At 40.9% G+C, this 18919-nt stretch overlaps 1 protein-coding gene across 17 annotated transcripts in view; it reads right to left on the bottom strand.

Annotated features, from left to right (window-relative positions):
• NUMB (NUMB endocytic adaptor protein) overlaps positions 1-18919 on the bottom strand; it is a 174068-nt gene that overhangs the window by 83786 nt on the left and 71363 nt on the right. For 4 of the 17 annotated variants that reach the window (XM_062181401.1, XM_062181408.1, XM_062181403.1 and 1 more), the window contains 2 exons: positions 13469-13553; positions 5801-5870 (listed from right to left, as the gene is read on the bottom strand). The exons of 10 other annotated variants lie outside the window; for them this stretch is intronic. The gene's annotated coding sequence lies outside the window, so the exon portion shown is untranslated. The remainder of the gene's footprint in view (positions 1-5800; positions 5871-13468; positions 13554-18919) is intronic. 3 more of the 17 variants (XM_062181405.1, XM_062181409.1, XM_062181402.1) reach the window with 2 other exon arrangements.

Genomic DNA, 18919 nt, shown 5'->3' with positions numbered 1-18919 from the left:
CACTTTGATCTCATTCACAGCACAACTGTTTCAAAAAGGAGGTCACATCTACAATATCATTCAAAGGATCAGCTCAACTGTTATATTTCTTGTGTTAATTAATCATACGCTTGGGAAGAAAATTTCTTAGCCACTGTATTCATATGTGCATGGGGAATTATACCCACATACAAGTGCACACATACACACAGTAATTCACTCTACTCAAAATAAGAACAAAGAAAGATCAAAAAGTAATGAATAGCAAGCATTCACTGTGTGAATGGTATTATAGGAGAAGTTTCAATGTCCAAGTTTACAGACTGTCCTTGACCATAGGAAGCCTGTATTAATGGTGAGAAACCATCTAATTGCAGCTTTAGTTCCTAATGCTTCCTATGAAACATCATATACAAATAATGGTGACTTAAAACTACAATAAAACATAATTTCTAAAAGAATTCGCCTGTGTAAAAACGACTCGAATGGTAAACAAAGTATCACCTGACTTCTTATACTCCCAAACTAAAGAGGTTAAAGTTCCTTACATAATCATTTCAGTCACATAAAGTGTATAAATATGCCTTTAAGCTAATAAAAATTCTCTAATAGAAAATAAACAATTGTTTCATATAGACAAGTTGCAAGCTAGAAATGGACTTGTGTACTGGGAAAAACACAATAAAACTGGAAAGACAAGAATTTAATGGCAAAAAAGTATATATAATTCTTAACAATAGCAGAATCTCAATCTGGCATATGTAGTCAGCTTAACAGTTTTGAAACTGGGTTTTTTAAAATATTTCTATTTATTTCAAAGATATATTTTGTTATTTGAAAGGCAGAGTGAGAGAGAGAAGAGACAGAGACAGAGATCTTCTATCCCCTGGTTCATTTCTCAAACGGCCAAAATGGCTGGGGATGGGCCAAGCTGAAGCCAGGAGTTAAATCTGGGTCTCCCACTTGGGTGGCAGGGGCTCACTCACTCTGGCCTTCTTCTGCTTTTTCTAGGCACATTAGCAGGGAGCTGGATCAGAAGCGGAGCCGCTGAAATTCAAACTGGGGCTTATAGGGGATGCCAGCACTGCAGGCAGCGGCTTAAGTTGCTATGCCACAACACCAGCCCTTATTTATTTTAAAGATTTATTTATTCATTTGAAAAGCACAGTTATAAAGAGAGAGGGAGAGACAGAGCAAGAGAGATGTTTCACCCACCATTTCACTCTTCAGATGGCTACAACAGCCAGGTCTGAACAAGGCCAAAGCCAGGAACCAGGAACTCTATCTTAACTCCCACAAGGACAGCAGGGGCCCAAATACTTGGGCCATCTTTTGCTGCTTTCTCAGGCACATTAGCAGGGAGTTGGATCAGGGAGCAGGGGCCGGTGCTGTAGCATAGTGGATAAAGCCACTGCCAGTGGTGCTGGCATCCCATATGGGTGCTGGTTCGAGTACTGGCTGCTCCATTTCTAATCCAGCTCTCTGCTATGGCCTGGGAGGGCAGTGGAAGATGGCCAAGTCCTTGGGCCCCTCCACTCAAGCGGGAGACCCGGAAGAAGCTCCTGGCTTCAGATCGGGCCAGCTCTGGCCGCTGTGGCTATCTGAGAAGTAAACCAGCAGATGGAAGACCTCTACCTCTGCCTCTCTGTAACTCTGCTTTTCAAATAAATAAATCTCAAAAAAAAAAAAAAAAGTGGAGCAATTGGGACTCAAACTGGCACTTTGATATGGGATACTGGAGTTACAAGCAGCAGCTTAAACTGCTGTGCCACAACACTGGCCCCAAGACTATTTTTCTATAGTGGTTATTTACACTGGAATGGAGGAATTAGAACCCCAGGGAGATAAAATTTTAAAAAGTACAGTTTAAGGATTCTGGAAACTATACTCAACATATTCCAAGCAAGACATGAGTCTAACAAAAGATTTTCCCTGGATCTATAAAAGTGTGTGAAAGATCATTTACCTGTGGCTGGTATTGTGGTGTAGTGGGTTAAGGCGCTGCCTGGAGGTTGGCATCCCATATGCTCTGTTTCTGATGCAGCTCCCTCCTAATGAGCCTGGGAAAAAACTGAAAGATGGCCCAGACACTTGAGCACCTGCCACCCATGTGGGAGACCCTGATGGAGTTCCAAGCTCCTGGCTTCGGCCTAGCCTAGCCCCAATTGTTGTGGTTATTTAGGAGTGTACCAGTAGATCAAAGATCTCTCTTTCTGCCCCTCTTTGTGTTACTCTGCCTTTCAAATAAACAAAATTAAAAAAAAAAAATCTATCTGTGGATGAAAGACAAGACACAAACTGGGAAAAGTTATATACTATATAAATAAATGAAATGTTAGCATCTGAATAGTTACAGAATTTCTAAACATAAATAACAAATCATACATCTGTTAAAATACAGAATTAATAGGAAATGGGCTAAGTGTACAAACAAGTATTTCATAAAGGAAGAGAAATGTCTAGTGAGCATAGGGAAAAAATGTTTAACCTCATTAGTGATCAGGAAAATGCAAATCAAAACATCATACACAGGGACCGGAGCTGTGGCATAGCAGGTAAAGCCACCGCTTGCAGAGCCAGTATCCCATATGGGCTGTTCGAGACCCAGCTGCTCCAATTCTCATCCAGCTCTCTGCTGTGGCTTGGGAAGGCAATAGAAGATGGCCCCTGCACCCGCGTGAGAGACCTAGAAGCAGCTCCTGGCTCCTGACTTCAGATCAGCTCAGCTCTAGCCATTCCAGCCATTTGGAGAGTGAACCAGCAGATGGAAGACCTCTCTCTCTCTCTCTGTAACTCTACCTTTCAAATAAATAAATAAATCTTTTAAAAAAAAAAGTATAGTAGTGTCAATAAGTATAATCATTAAAAATCATACACCATTTTGCATTTATCAGTTTGGCAAATATTACAGAAATCAAAAAATAACATATGGAGCAACAGGCACTCTTATAAGAGCATAAAGTTATACTTAGCATCAATCTAGGAAAGTTGGAAAATAACTAAGCATCATCTAGGAAAGTTTAAGATGCATACATGCTTACAACCAGCAAGTCTATTTTTAGGTATACACCCTAGAGAAACAGAATAATGTCTGTGTAGCATTACTTACTGTCTGTAAAAGTAAAATAAAATAATAATGAACACCAAAACCAAAATATTCACCAACAGATGAAATATGGAATATTCATGGGGGCCGGCGCTGTGAGGCAGTGGACTAAGCCTCCACCTGCAGCACCGGCATTCTATATTGGCAACGGTTCTAGTATCAGTTGCTCCTCTTCCAAGCCAGCTCTCTGCTATGGCCTGGGAAAGCAGTAGAAGATGGCCCAGGTCCTTGGGTCCCTGCACCCGCATGGGAGACCCAGAAGAAGCACCTGGCTCCTGGCTTCAAATCGGCCCAGCTCCAGTCAATGTGGCCATCTGGGGAGTGAATCAGCGGATGGAAGACCTCTCTCTCCCCCTTCCCTACCTCCCTCTCTCCCTCTCTCTTTTTTCTTTTTTTAATTTATTTGACAGGTAGAGTCATAGACAGTGAGAGAGTAAGACAGAGAGAAATGTCTTCCTTCTGTTGGTTCATCCTCCAAATGGCCGCCACGGCCGGCACTGCGCCGATCTGAAGCCAGGAGCCAGGAGCTTCTTCCTGATCTCCCATGTGGGTGCAGGGGCCCAAGTACCTAGGCCATCCTCCACTGCCCTCCCAGGCCACAGCAGAGAGCTGGACTGGAAGAGGAGCAACCGGGACTAGAAACCGGCACCCATATGGGATGCCGGCGCCGCAAGCAGAGGATTAACCAAGTGAGCCACGGTGCCCGGCCCTCTTCCTCTCTTTCTGTAACTACCTCTCAACTAAATACAATATTTTTTTAAAAGGATATTAACATATTAGAACACCACACAGCAGTAAAAACTAATGATCTACAGCTATAACCAGCAAGACAGATGAAGCTCCCAAACGTGTTAGGGGAGGGGCGCATTTCAGAAGAATACAGTATATTATGATTCATTTTTATAAATAGTTAACTACTAAAACTCAAAGAATATTGACCATGTATCAGGCATTGTTCTAAGCACTTTACAAAATTAAATGGCTCATGAAATCCTCATTACAGCCCTGTAGATTTTATTTTTTATCTACATCTCAGATGAGGAAACAGATACAGAGAAGTAATTTACCCAAAATCACGACTGGTAAAAGTGTAGGGACCTCCTGACACCAGAGTCTGTGCTCTTGCTCTCTGCATTACACTGCCTTTAAAAATACAAGGGAGCTATAGAGAGTTCGTGGAAAATGTAATTAAAAGACAATGGAAATTTTTCATGCACTTTCTGAAGCTCCCTACCCCCAATACACAATACTAAACAGGGTAACATTTGGGGTTACATAGATGACTTAGTAAAACAAAAAAAATGATACCAACCAGGAAGGCATCACATTGGGACACCAAACATTCTAGCAATGTTTTAATTCTTAAAGTGAGTAGTAGAAACAGAAATTTTCATTACATTATGCTATACACCTACATATGTTACACATATTCTTTTGAATATACCATCTATTTTATATGTTTAATTAGTTGGAAAGCAGTTTAAAATACTTCTGGAACTGAGTATAGTAAGAGAGGTACAGAAATATATACACACAACATAATTATGAAACATCTAGGGGCCGGCACTGTGGAGCAGTGGGTTAAAGCCCTGGCCTGAAGTGTAGGCATCCCATATGGGCGCCCGTCCTAGTCCTAGCTGCTTCTCTTCCGATCCCGCTCTCTGCTGTGGCCTGGGATAGCAGTAGAAGATGGCCCAAGTAATTTGGCCTTTGTACCCACATGGGAGACCTGGAAGAAGCTCCTGGCTCCTGGCTTCGGATTGGCAGAGCTCCAGCCGTTGCAGCCATCTGGGGAGCGAACCAACAGATGGAAGAACTCTGTCTCTATCTCTCTCTCTGTAACTCTGTCTCTCAAATAAAATAAGTCTTAAAAAAAAAAAAATCTACCAACAAGAATATGTCACACAACAGTTATAAAATTCAAGTTTCAGGGCCAGCACTGTGGCACAGAGGGTTAAGCCACCATTTGCAGTGCTGACATCCCATATGAGTACTGGTTCTAGTCTCAGCTGCTCCATTTCTGATCCAGCTCTCTGCTAACGGCCTGGGAAAGCAGTGGAAGATAGCCCAAGTGCCTGGGCCCCTATAACTACATGGGAGACCTGAAAGAAGCCCCTGGCTCCTGGCTTCAGTCTAGCTCAGCCCTGGCCATTGCAATAATTTGGAGAATGAACCAGCAGATGGAAGATCTCTCTCCTTCTCTAACTCTCACATTCAAATAAGTAAATAAATATTTTTTAAAAATAAAGATTCATTTTTTACTAGAAAGAACAAAGTTATTGAGGGCCAGTGCTATGGCATAGCGGGTAAAGCCACTGCCTAGAGTGCTGGCATCCCGTAAGGGCTCCAGTTCAAGTTCCAAATAATTCATTTTCATCCTGCTCTCTGCTATGGCCTGCGGAAGTGGTAGATGACCTAAGTCCTTGGGCCCCTGTACCCACGTGGGAAACCTGGAAGAAGCTCCTGGCTCCTGGCTTTGGATCTGCCTAGCTCCAGCCATCACAGCCATTTGGAGAGTGAATCTCTCTCTCTTTCTCTAACTCTGCCTCTCAAACAAATAAATCTTAATAAATAAATAAATAAAAAGACCAAGTAATCAAGATGCTACTGTAATGTTTACAACATTAGTTCCAAATATAACAATACATAATCTAAATTTTAAAACTATGGACATCATTGTAAATATCTGGAAAAAAAATAGTGCACACAAATTACCTTAAATTAGCTAGACTTCCTTTTTCAGGAGACTCTAATTTCATGCAGGTGTTAAATGCCAAAGGTACCACTAAAGGAAAAACCATATAAATCCAAAAATTACCTTGAGAGTATTGTAAATCATCCACAAAATACAACACTATACTCTTACAGTAAATCCCATGCAGCCAGGGTTTTTTTCTAGGATGAAACAGTTTGCTATTTTCAAATGAACACAGCTGAAGTAGCTCATTCAGGGGCAATGTTACAAGAAAAATACCTAAGACAAGAACCATACAACATGCTCGCACTGTGGGAGACACAAAAACACTGTACAGCAGAAGCTCACTGAGTAGGACTGTTGACAGAATCACCTAAGTATTTAAAGCAATTTTAACTCTCACTGTTGTTTTACCATTCTCTAAACAAACATAGTTAACATGAAATTACACAATTTCATTGTATGTTCAGTCATGCTTCTACTCCAGAATTTCATGAGAGTTACAAAAAAAGAAAACATACACCTTACTGGCCAAAAAAAGTTGTTCACTCACTAAAATCAAAGCTAAAATACACCAAGTTAAATCATCAAAACATTTATGTAGAGAATTTTAAACAAGCATAAAGTATTTTATTTTTGAGTTTTCTTTCTCTGATTTCGACTATTTCTCAAGAGGTGGGAAGCTCGCTTTCAATTTATACCGTGAAGGAAAAAAAAAAATCCTTTTATTTGATCAAATTAAAAAGCAGGAAAAAATGTAAAGAATCCTAGCCTGTCAGCATGGCCAGAGGACCCTACTAAATCAATGAATCCTAGGAATTCTGAATTAGATATTGATCTAATTGACCTAACTTGCCTAAAAAGAAGTCATTTTAAAAAATTTTTCCCCCAAAAGAAACCATTTATTTAATAAGTACAAGTTTCATACGTAAAACTTTAGGAAATAGTGATTCTTCCCATCATACCCGCCCTCCCTTCATTAGCAGGCACATTAGCTGGAGCTAGTTGGGAAAAAGAGCAGACAAGACTCAAACTGGCACCCAAGTGGGATGCTGGCATCGCAGGTGGCAGCTTTACCCACTACGCCACAACACTGGCCCCAAGAAGCGTTTTTTTAAAGCCATCTTTTTTGAGAGCTTTTTCTTGCATTTATAAAACCAATGCTATCTTTTAGTTGGTCACTTGCCTTTCAACTAAGAAGAGAGTTGGAGAAATGAATTTCCGATTTGGCAAAACTTCACTTTTTAAAGCACGTTAAGACTCACATATGCCCATCACATGGAATCCCACAACACACATATATACAGACTGACCTCATCAGTATGTTATTATTTCAAGAATTAAATCTTACAGGAAAAAAATGATTTTGTTGTAATATAGCAAAGACAGATTTAGCAAGGAACATCTTGATGAAAAAGGGCAGAACTGCTAAGAATGCTATCCTACTTTTTACACTGACTTTCCTCCTCTAAGCATCTGTCAAGTGTGGGATGAGAAAAAGGTGCTGGAATCTGAAAAGACAGACTAGAATAAAAATATATTTGGCTGAGAGTGGCAGGGAGGAGGAGTAGAAGAGAGGGCAGAACAAGGGGAAATGCCACTGGAAAAATTAAAGAAACAAATAAGCTGCAAAACCAGCTCTACTCCCCTTTGACAAATTCATCTCTTCAATTCTGTTTTTCTTTTAAAGATTTATCAGGGCCAGGTGCTGTGGCTTGGCAGGTAAAGTCACCACCTGCAGTGCCAGCAACCCATATGGGCGTTGGTTCGAGTTCTGGCTGCTCCACTTCCGATCCAGCTCTCTGCTATGGCCTGGGAAAGCAGTAGAAGATGGCCCGAGTCCTTGGGCCCCTGCACCCGAATGGGAGACCCGGAGGAAGCTCCTGGCTCCTGGCTTCAGATCGGTGTAGCTCCAGTCGTTGCAGCCAACTGGAGAGTGAACCAGCAGATGGAAGACCTCTCTCTGTCTCTACCTCTGCCTCTCTGTAACTCTGCCTTTTAAAAAAAAAAAAAAAAAAAGATTTATTTATTTAATTATTTGAAAGCCAGAACAACAGAAAGAAAGGCATAGACAGAGATCTTCTATCCTATCTGCTGGTTCACTCCCCAAATGCCTGCAACAGCCAGGAGCCCAAAACTCCATCTCTCCCAAATGGGTGGCAGGGGTCTGAGCAACTGAGCCATCTACTGCTACCTCTCATGATGCATTAGCAAGAAGCTGGATCAAAAGCGGAATAGTCAGGACTCAAACACACACTCAGATATGGATGCAAGTGTTACAAGCAACTTTTTACCCAACTATGACCCAACACCTGTGCTGTCATCTTAAATGCTATATCATTGAAAAGGCCTTCTTTTTTCCATTTTCTAAATACAATCCTCAATAATTCTTTATTAAACTACTGTTTACATTTCCCTCACAGTGCTTTGCATTTTGTAATTACCTTTTTAGTTTCAGTGATTCAATTCTTCCTTGAACATCAGCAAATTTTTTAACTTGCTAAGGTAGGAAGCATTGGTTTCTGATTTTTTTATCCAAGGTAATCCTAACTTAAGTATTAACCTCCTCTTATGAACAAGCTGAATCGATTGCTAATATAAATGTCACAACCTATGCCATGATTCAATACACACACACACTTTCCTTAATTGTTAATTAAATGACACTCTGTGTCCAGGTGATTACAACAGAAATTTTTAAACCTTATATGTATACAATAATGAAAAATTCCATCCCAAAACTCATAAGCTACTTTAATATGTGTAGTTCAAATGCTTACATTTGAAAATTAAGGCCAGTAATTGATGAGTTAGGCATCTATCTTAATGAATTATAAAAAGAAAAATCATAGGAAGTGGAAGATAATATCATTTTCCAAATACATATTAGGGTAGATTACTTAACCAACATTCTCGCTGAAAACAATGAAATGTGGTGGATAAAATTTTATTTCAAAGAAATCTTACAAGAATTGAAGGACTGACAAAATAGTGAAGGAGGGAACAAGCTTTTGATGCAGTGTTTCAGATGCTGCCTAGAATGCCTGCATCCCATACTAGAGTGCCTAAGCACAAGTCCCAGCTCTGCTTCTGATCCAGGTTCCTGCTAATGTGTACCCTAGGAAGCAGCAGGTGATGGCTCAAGTAGTTGAGGTCATGACACCAACATGGGAGACCTGGATCACTTTCTTTCTTTCTGAATTGTTTTTCTTTACAGTTCTCTTTAATGAGATTTTCTATGAAGTGGCTTTATCACCCTCATTATTGATAGATGTTTCATTAAATAAAGAATTATGGGTGCTGGGGCCAGCACTGTGGCATAGTGGGTTAACCTGCTGCCTACTGTGCCAACATTCCATAGGGGTGCCATTTCAGGTCCCAGCTGCTCCACTTCTGATTCATCTCCCTGCTAATGAATGAGCCTGGAAAGGCAGCAGAGGATGGCCCAAGCACTTGGGCCCCTGTACTATGTGGGAGACTCAGATGAAGCTCCTGGCTTGGGAAGCGAACCAGCAGATGGAACACCTCCCTCCCTCTCTCTCTCTCTCTCTCTCTTTCTTTCTCTGTTTGCCGTTCAAATAAATAAATCTAAAAAAAAAAAAAGAATTATGAGTGTCCACATTGTGCCTCAATGGGTTAAGCTGTTGCTTAGGATGCTGGCATCCCATCCAAGCACCATTTTGAAATCCAGCTGCTCCACCTTCAGAGCCAGCTCTCTGCAAATATGCCTGGAAAAGCAATGAAGGATGGCAGAGAACTTGATCCCCTGCCACCCACATGGGAGACCAAGATGGAGTTTCAAGTTCTTTGGTTCTGCCTGTCCCATCTCTGGCTGTTGGTGACCATTTGGAGAGTGACCCAGCAGGTGGATAATCCTTTTCTCTCTCTCTCTCTCACCCTCTCTCACTCTTTCAGATTAATTAATTAAAAGAATTATGGGTTGGCAATTTTTTGTATTTTTTTAAAGATTTATTTATTTATTTGAAAGGCAGAGCTACAGAGAGAGGGGAAGACAGAAAGATCTTCCATCTGCTGGTTCACTCCCCAAATGGTCACAATGGCGAGATGGGCCAGAAAAGAGCTTCTTCCAGGTCTCCCACATGTGTACAGAGGCACAAGGACTTGAGCCATCTTCTATTGCTTTTCCCAGGCACGTTAGCAAGGAGCTGGATCGGAAGTAGAGTATTTGGGACTTGAACTGGCACCCATATGCAATGCTAATATTGCAGGTGGTGGTGGCGGCTTTATCCATTACACCACAACGCCGGCCCCTTTTGTATTGTTTAAGCCCTCAGAAGAAATAATTCCACTCTCTTCTGGTTTCTGTAGTTCCTATTGATAAATTAACTATTAACAGTTGTTCTCTGAGTGGATTTTTTAGCCTATAGTTGCTTTTAAACTCTTCTCTTAGATTCTGTTTTTGAAGTTTCAGATTCTTTGTCTGAGTGTGGTTTTTTTTCATTTATTGTATGTGGGACTTTGACTATGATCTGCTTATTCTCCCTGGAACAATATTTTTGGGTATTCGTTGAGGCCCCAAGGTGGAAGTACAGCACTTTAAGAAGATTTGTCTTTGTTCCCCCCCCCCCCCCAGGTGCTCCAAGATACACAGTTTGTTGACACCTTAAAATAAATTCATCACTTGAGGCATTTTGGACCAACAGAGTGAATTTGAGCTGCATATATATCTATGGGCCTGCTTATATTTATGGCCTCTTAGGAGTCTTTATTCTGTTCTCCACTAGGAAAACAACTTTCCTAGTAGCTATCTGGGTGAGGTGTAGGGATGGTGTAAAGTGGGTGTACTTCTGGTTCATTACTTTCCAAAGGAAGAAACCTTTGTGGATTCATGTGGAAAGGGTCTCCCATTAGATTTTTTTCATGCTGGGTGGGCCCTGAACTTTTTCAATAAAATCTTTCTATTGAAAAACAGACTGATAGGGGCTGACGCTGTGGCTCACTTGGTTAATCCTCTGCCTGCATTGTCAGCATCCCATATGGGTGCCGGTTCGAGTCCTAGCTGCCCTTCTTCCAATCCAGCTCTCTGCTGTGGCCTGGGAAAGCAGTGGAGGATGGGCCAAGTGCTTGGGCCCTGCACCTGCGTGGGAGACCTGGAAGAAGCTGCTGGCTCCTGGCTTCAGATTGGCGCAGCTCCAGCCCATTTTGCGGCCATCTGGGGAGTGAGACAACGGTAGGAGGACCTTTCTCTCTGTCTCTCCCTCTCACTGTCTATAACTCAACTTGTCAAATAAATAAATAAAATCTAAAAAAAAGAAAAACAGACTGATAGGGGCTGGCACTGTAACATGGTGGTCTAAGCCTTTGCCTGTGGTACCTGCATCCCATATGGGCACCAGTTTGAATCCTGGCTGCTCTACTTCCGATCCTGCTCTCTGCTATGGCCTGGGAAAGCAGTACAAGATGGCCTAAGTCCTTGGGCCCCTGCACCCGCTTGGGGGACCTAGAAGAAGCTCCTGGCTCCTGGCATCAAATTGGCTCAGCTCCAGCCATTGTGGCCACTTGGGGAGTGAACCAGTGGATGGAAGACCTTTCTCTCTGTTTCTTCCTCTCTCTAACTCTGCCTCTCAAATAAACAAACACATCTTTAAAATAAATAAGAAAAGTGGACTGACATACACACATGCACGTGTGCAAACATACACAGATTTCTTCCATCCTCTGGTTCACTCCTCAAATGGCCACAATGGCCAAAGATGGGCCAGGTGAAAGCCAGGACCCCAGAAATTGCTCTAGGACTCCCAAATGGGTGACAAAGATCTAGGTACTTGTGCTATCTTCCTCTGCTTTCCCAGGCACGATAGCAGGGAGCTGGATCACAGGCAGAATAGTTGGACCTGAACTGGCACTCTTATGTGGGGTGCCAGTGTCACAGGTGTTGACTTAATCTACTGTGCCACAATGCCAGCCCTGGTCCTGAACTCTTAATTCTTTTCTATCTTTTTTTTTTTTTTTTTTTAAGATTTACTTATTTTATTTGAAAGTCAGAGTACACACACACAGAGAGAGAGAGAGAGAGAGAGAAGCGAAGCAGAGAGAGAAAGAGGTTTTCCATCCACCGGTTCACTCCCCAATTGGCCTCCATGGCCGGAGCTGTGCTGATCAGCTATACCACGGCGCCAGCCCTGTCAACATTTTATAGAACACATAATGTTTCAGTTCTTGGTAATTACCTATCAACATTGCCAAAATACCACCTCCTTAAAAGCCATCTGAAAATGCAGTCATTTGTTTTAAATTGTACTCTGAAGGGAAAACAGACAAAACATATTTTAACATAACAGTCCCATAAGGTTCTAAGGGTAGCTGCAGTAGGTCCATGTGTAGTTCTTATATATGGAAGACCCTTATACATGTGAGACCTATAAGCAGTTCTCTGTTTTACTTCACAATAGAACTGAACTTAATCAAAGGAGTGATCTTCTTTAGGTCTAACTCAAGTTTAATTTTGGTTTATGCAAGTTTTGTGATACTCCACATTGTTGGCTACACTTTGCTTTATCCAAATTTTCTAACAGGAAATTAGAAATAATGACCACTTGCTTCCTCTGTTGCTAGGAGATGATAATATAACAGTTAACATATATTGAGTGCTTACTATGTGCCAGGCACCAATATTAATGCTTTGTACACATTTAATCTTTACAACCTTATCAAACAGATAATATTACCATTGTCATTTTACTGATAGGAAAACTGAGGTGTGGAAAAGTTAAGTAATTTTCCCAATGTCACACAAGTGGAGAAGCTTAGGGATTCATACCCAAGCAGTCTGTCTCAAGAATTCAGAACATTAATTACTATATTGTATTGCTTTTCACAATATGTGAAAGATAAATTACTTTCAAGGATAAAAATAAGCTGTTAAAGTTATTATTAAGAATTATACATGGGTGCCAACGCTGTGGCATAGTGGGTAAAGCCACCACCTGCAGTGCTGGTATTCCATATGAGGGCCAGTTTAAGATCCGGCTGCTCCACTTCCAATCCCACTCTCTGCTATAGCCTGGGAAAGCAGTATAAGACGGCCCAAGTCCTTGGGCCCCTGTACCCACGTGGGAGACCCAGAAGAAGCTCCTGGTTCCTGGTTTCGGACTGGCAGAGCTCTGGCCTTTGTGACCAACTGGGGAGTGAACCAATGGATGGAAGACCTCTCTCTCACTCTCTCTCTGTCTCTCCTTTTCTCTGTGTAACTGACTTTCAAATAAATACATAAATCTTAAAAAAAAAAAAAAAAAAAAAGAATTCTACATGGGCCAGCACTGTGGTGTAGAGGGATAAAGCCGCCACCTACAGTTCTGACAGTCCACGTGGGCACTGGTTCAAGACTCGGCTGCTCCATTTCCCATCCAGCTCTCTGCTATTGCCTGGGAAAGCAGTGGAAGGCCCAAGCCCTTGGGCCCCTGCACACGTGTGGGAGACCTGGAAGAAGCTCCTGGCTTTGGATCGGCTCAGCTCTGGCCATCTGGGGAGTGAACCAGCAGATGAAGATTTCTCTCTCTCTGCCTCTGCCTCTATGTAACTCTGCATTTCAAATAAATAAATAAATCTTTAAAAAATTATACAACAGTTAAACAATATTAATACCAAAATAACTTATCATAGGTTGACACTTCACAGCTATTTCAAAGTTTCAAGGCCATGATTAACAGTTTTGAAGTTGGACAGACCTGGCTCTGATTCTTGGCTGTGCCCTTTACAAGCTGTGTGACTTTGGACAAGTTTCGAAACTTCACCAAGTCTCAATTTCCTCATCTGTAAAAATGAGAACAATATACATCTCACAAACTTGTTCTCGGTAACATAATTATTACGGCATTACATGATATGGTAACTCCAGACAAAACACAAGTACTCAAAATAAAAAAAGAAGGATGCTCTCAATTTTCTCCCAGAAAACAAGACTTGATTACCATGGTATAAGGAAGACAATCAATCCAAGACACTGCAGCAACTTCAAGACCCATACACTAATGTAGAGCAATTGCCTTTAACACATAACAAAAAATGCTCCCAATAAAAGTCAAATTCCTAGAGGTAAACTACTATATCATTGAAATAAAATACTGTATATACATAAAGAGACAAACAAATAAGACATTTGTTATTTGTTGAGGGCAACTGTCACAAATCTCATTCCACACATATTCCTTGATGCCTTCATGCCTAGGTACCCAAAACAGGTAGAGAGTGATGTCATAAAAGATCAATATCTGGTACTGGTAGAAATTTTTATAGCAACAAAAAAACAGACATGCTGTTAGAGTATGGTGGAAAATAAACCCAGAGGTCACTGAAATACAAGGGAAACTTATTCAAAATGACCAGAGTTTAATTCCATAATTATATCTGTACTTCCTTTTTCACACAAAATAAAAAAAAAAAATTCTACTAATTTTCTTCTAACAACTAGTACTTTGGCAAAACGTTTTTAAGAATGTGGCTTGGGGACTCAGTGCAGTAGCAATGCAGGTTAGGCTGCTGTCTGTGATGTCAGCATCCCATGTGGCACCAGTTTGTGTCCTGGCTGCTCTGCTTCCAATCCAGCTCCCTGATGATGGCCTTGGAAAAGTGGTGAAAGATAGCCCAAGTGTTTGGGCCCCTCCTACCCATGTGGGAGACCTGGATTGAAGTTCCAGGCTCCTGGATTCAGCCTTGCCCATACCTGGTCATCTGGGGAGTGAACCAGCAGATGGAAGATCTGTCTCTCCTTCTCTCTTGTAACTTTGTCAAATAAATAAATAAATCTTTTTTTAAAAAATTGGTGGCTTGGGATTTGGTTTCTAATTTTATTTCTTCCTATCCCCAAAGAAAACTACATGCTGAGGGCCTGTGCTATGGCGCAGTAGGTGATCCTCTGCCATACGAGATGCTGGCACCACTTCTAGTCTGGCTGCTCCTCTTCCAATCCAGCTCTCTGCTGTGGCCTGGGAAGGCAGTGGAAGATGGCCCAAGTCCTTAGGCCCCTGCACCCATATGGGAGACCAGGAGGAAGCACTTGGCTCCTGGCTTCGGATCAGTGCAGCTCTGGCCGTTGCAGCCATTTGGGGAATGAACCAATGGAAGGAAGATCTTTCTGTCTCTCCCTCTCACTGTCTCTAAGTTTACCTCTCAAATAAATAAATAAAATCTTAAAAAGAAAACTATATGTTGGTAAAGAGTAAATATTACATACTAAAGTTAAAGAAATCAGATTTAGCTTCCAAAAATGCAGAGTACCACAAAAAAAAGTGTCTATTAACCTGCATATTTAAAATCTCTAACTTAAGGAGAAAACTATACAAGCAAAATATGCTATGAAATGGTATTTGAGGTATTAAAAAAGGCAATTCAAACCAAATATTTTCAGTCTTTTTTAATCAACCTTGATAAAGGTTGATAGTATAATATTAAGACAAACTAAATTCAAATTCCAATTTCAATACTTTGTGACATTAGGCAACTTTGCAAAATCAATTCAAACACACACACACACACACACGATTTAAAAAGTTTATTAGATCATGGAGTTAGCAAAGTGGTGTAGTGTGTAAAGCCATCGCCTACAATGCCATCATCCCTTATGGGTGCTGATTCAAGTCACGGCTGCTCCACATACTATCTGGCTCCCTGCTAATGGTGCCTGGGAAAGCAGTGGAAGACAGCCCAAGTCCTTTGAGTCCTGGATAAGCTTCTGGCTCCTGGTTTCAGCCTGGCTCAGCCCTGGCCATTGCAGCAACTGGAGGAGTGAAGCAACAGATGGAAGATCACTCTCTCTCTCTCTCTCTCTCTCTCTCACCAGTTCACAGACAGAACAAACCTCATATTTGTCTACAGTATTTCGTGGTTAAACTCAGGCTATGCATTTTTGCTGGAATGTCACAAAATAATGTATCCTATTCACTGCATAATATTAGAGGCTACCTTTATCAGGGATACTAATATTGACTACTTGATTAAGTGAACATTTGTCAGCTTTCTCTACTACACAGTTGCTATGTATTTTTCTCCTTGTAAATAAGTAAATATTTTATAAGTTATCACCTTGAAACTATATGAATATCATGTTCCTAATTAAGTTTCACTCAATAATTTTGGTACCTAGAGATGGTCTTGCATAAATTAAATAATTTAACTGTCCACGGATGGTCATTTTCTAATTCCATTTTAGCTCCTAACTTATTCATTCACTTACTTATATTTGTATATACCTATAGATTCTTATTTTCTTAATGGGTTAGAATCTGTTACTAACATTATTTATTTGGCCAGTGGAAGCTTTTCCAAACTTACTCCCATTCTTTTTTACATGTCCTCTTCATCCTTTGAACATTTTCTAACTTCTTGACATGCTAAAATATTGCAGGTTCATGTTGTGGTTTGTCTGACCCATTTCTACAAAAAGCTCTGGTTTCTTTTTAGTGGAAAATGATTTAGAAACCCATACATGGGAGTGGGGTGTATTTATTATTATAGGAAGATGAATTGCCTTTAGGTCCTTTTAGCAAAGTTAGGATACACATATGTGTGTGCATGCATAAATACATAAGTCTATATGCAAAATATATACATATATAATGTATGTGTATATTATGTATCATTATATATACAGATATTAAAAACTATGAGTTCATGACCTCCCATTCAAATCCAATATCACAGTGCTAATTCTGGCCTTCCCTCTTTTCCATATAAGGGTATTTCAAAGAGTTCTTGGAGAAAAGTGTACTACGGAAAGAACTACATGAATATCAAAAATTTTTGGACCAGGACAGGTCCAAATGCAGTTAAGATGCTGCATAGGATACTTCCTGTTAATTTGCACCCTGGGAGGCAGCAGGTGATGGCCCCAGTATTTGGGTCACCATTAGCCATATGGGAGATCCAGACTGAGTTCCAGGCTCCTGCTTTGGGCTGGCCCAGCCCTGGCTGCTGCAGGCATTTGGACAGTGAACCAGTACATGGAAGATTTCTGTCTCTGTCTCTGTTTTCCAAATAAATAAATACAAATTTTAAAGCTAAACTTTTGTGTTAAAATAAACATATCTTTTAATTCCATTGTTACATAAAATTTGTACAGTTTGTATATAAAATTTCTTCTCTAATAATGAAAAATCTAGTTTTCATTATTCTCAGTATCCTTACCCATTTGTTTAATCCAAGAATTGACAGAAAATAGGTTTTTTTTAAAGATTTATTTACTTGAAAGTCAGAGTTACATAGAGAAAGAAGAAGAGGCAGAAAGAGAGAGGTCTTCCATCCGCTGGTTCACTCCCCAGTTGGCCCCAATGGCCAGAGCTGTACCGATCAGAAGCCAGGAGCCAGGAGCTTTTTCCATGTCTCCCACCCAGGTGCAGGGGCCCAAGGACTTGGGCCATCTTCTACTGCTTTCCCAGGACACAGCAGAGAGCTGGATCAGAAGTGGAGCAGTGGGTCTTGAACCAGCGCCCATATGGGATGCCAGCACTGCAGGCAGAGGCTTTACCCACTACACCACAGTGCCAGCCCCAGAAAATAGTTTTAAAATTACCAATTCAAGGGGCTGGTGCCGTGGCTCACTTGGTTAATCCTCCACCTGCGGCACTGGCATCCCATATGGGCGCTAGGTTCTAGTCCCGGTTGCGCCTCTTCCAGTCCAGCTCTCTGCTGTAGCCCAGGAAAGCAGTGGAGGATGGCCCAAGTGCTTGGGCCCCTGCACCCGCAAGGGAGACCAGGAGGAAGCACCTGGCTCCTGGCTTCGGATCGGCACAGCGCCGGCCATAGCGGCCATTTGGGGGGTGAATCAACGAAAGGAAGACCTTTCTCTCTCTCTCTCTCTCTGTCAAGTAATTTAAAAAATAAATAAAATTACCAATTCATACCATTATATAAACCTGGTCTACAAACAAGTGTTCCTTATTTGTTTATAGCTCTGTTTATCTTGAGTTTGAAAGTATACTATGTTTGAGCATTACATGGGTTACTTCCTCTTCAGAGTGGTTACTTTATTTATTTGAGATATGGTTGGATCCATTTGTTCTGATTCTATTTTTATAATTACCTAAAATATTAATCAGCATGGCAATACTCTGTAACATTCTGATCTGATGTCCTATGCATTGCTGCCAAGGCCTCCTCTCTCGCTCAGAGGTTGCAGCAGAGCTTTAGAGTTCAGGCAGTGTATTTCCCATAAAGGATGAACCTTGCTGGAACCACCACTGCCCAATCCAGAAAGCTGGGGAAAAAGGCACACTAATCCACTGTTGGTGGGAATGCAAACTGGTAAGCCACTACGGAAGACAGTTTGGAGACACCTCAGAAATCTGAATATAGCCCTACCATATGACCCAGCCATTCCATTCCTCAGAATTTACCCAAGGGAAATTAAATTGGCAAATAAAAGAGCTATCTGCACCTCCACGTTAATGCAGCTCAATTCACATTAGCTAAGACATGGAATCAACCTAAATGCCTGTCAACAGAAGACTGAATAAAGAAATTATGGGAAATATACTCTATGGAATACAACACAGCGGTAAAAAAACAAAACAAAACAAAAAAAACCAAAAAACATGAAAGCTGGTCATTTGCAACAAAATGCAGGAATCTGGAAAACATCCTGCTGAGTGAAATAAGCCAGTTCCAAAGGGACAAATACTATATGTTCTCCCTGATTTGTGACAACTAACTGAGCACCTAAAAGGAAACCTGTAGAAGTGAAATTCACACTATGAGAGGCAATGACTTGATCAGCCCTTGTACTAACTGTCGAGGAACAGTTTGCTATTTTACTATTTTCTTTTTCTACTTAATGCCACTGGTTGAACTCTTTACTTAACACAGAATTATTCTTACGTGTTTAAATCCAGTTGAAAATTGATCCCTGTAAAAAATAAGAATGTGAATAAGAGAGAGAGGAGATGTACAGTTTGGTACATGTTCTCTCAGACTTCCTTAAGGGTAAAGCTAAAAAGTTACCATAGGACTCCAAATCCAATTAAGTTAGCAAGTACCAATGCCATCTTACTAAAGTGATCATTTTAAGTACATAACTGATCATAAAGATAGGAATAAGTGTCAGAGGAATCAGATAAATAAGACCAATTGTCTGCTAATAATAGTAGATAGAAGGAGAGAATGATTCAACATGGGAAGCAAGCCAC

Source organism: Lepus europaeus, chromosome 22 (assembly GCF_033115175.1).
Source record: "Lepus europaeus isolate LE1 chromosome 22, mLepTim1.pri, whole genome shotgun sequence".
Lineage (NCBI taxonomy): Eukaryota > Metazoa > Chordata > Mammalia > Lagomorpha > Leporidae > Lepus > Lepus europaeus.
The sequence above is the reverse complement of the archived record's forward strand: the minus strand, read 5'-3'. Positions and strand labels throughout refer to the sequence as shown.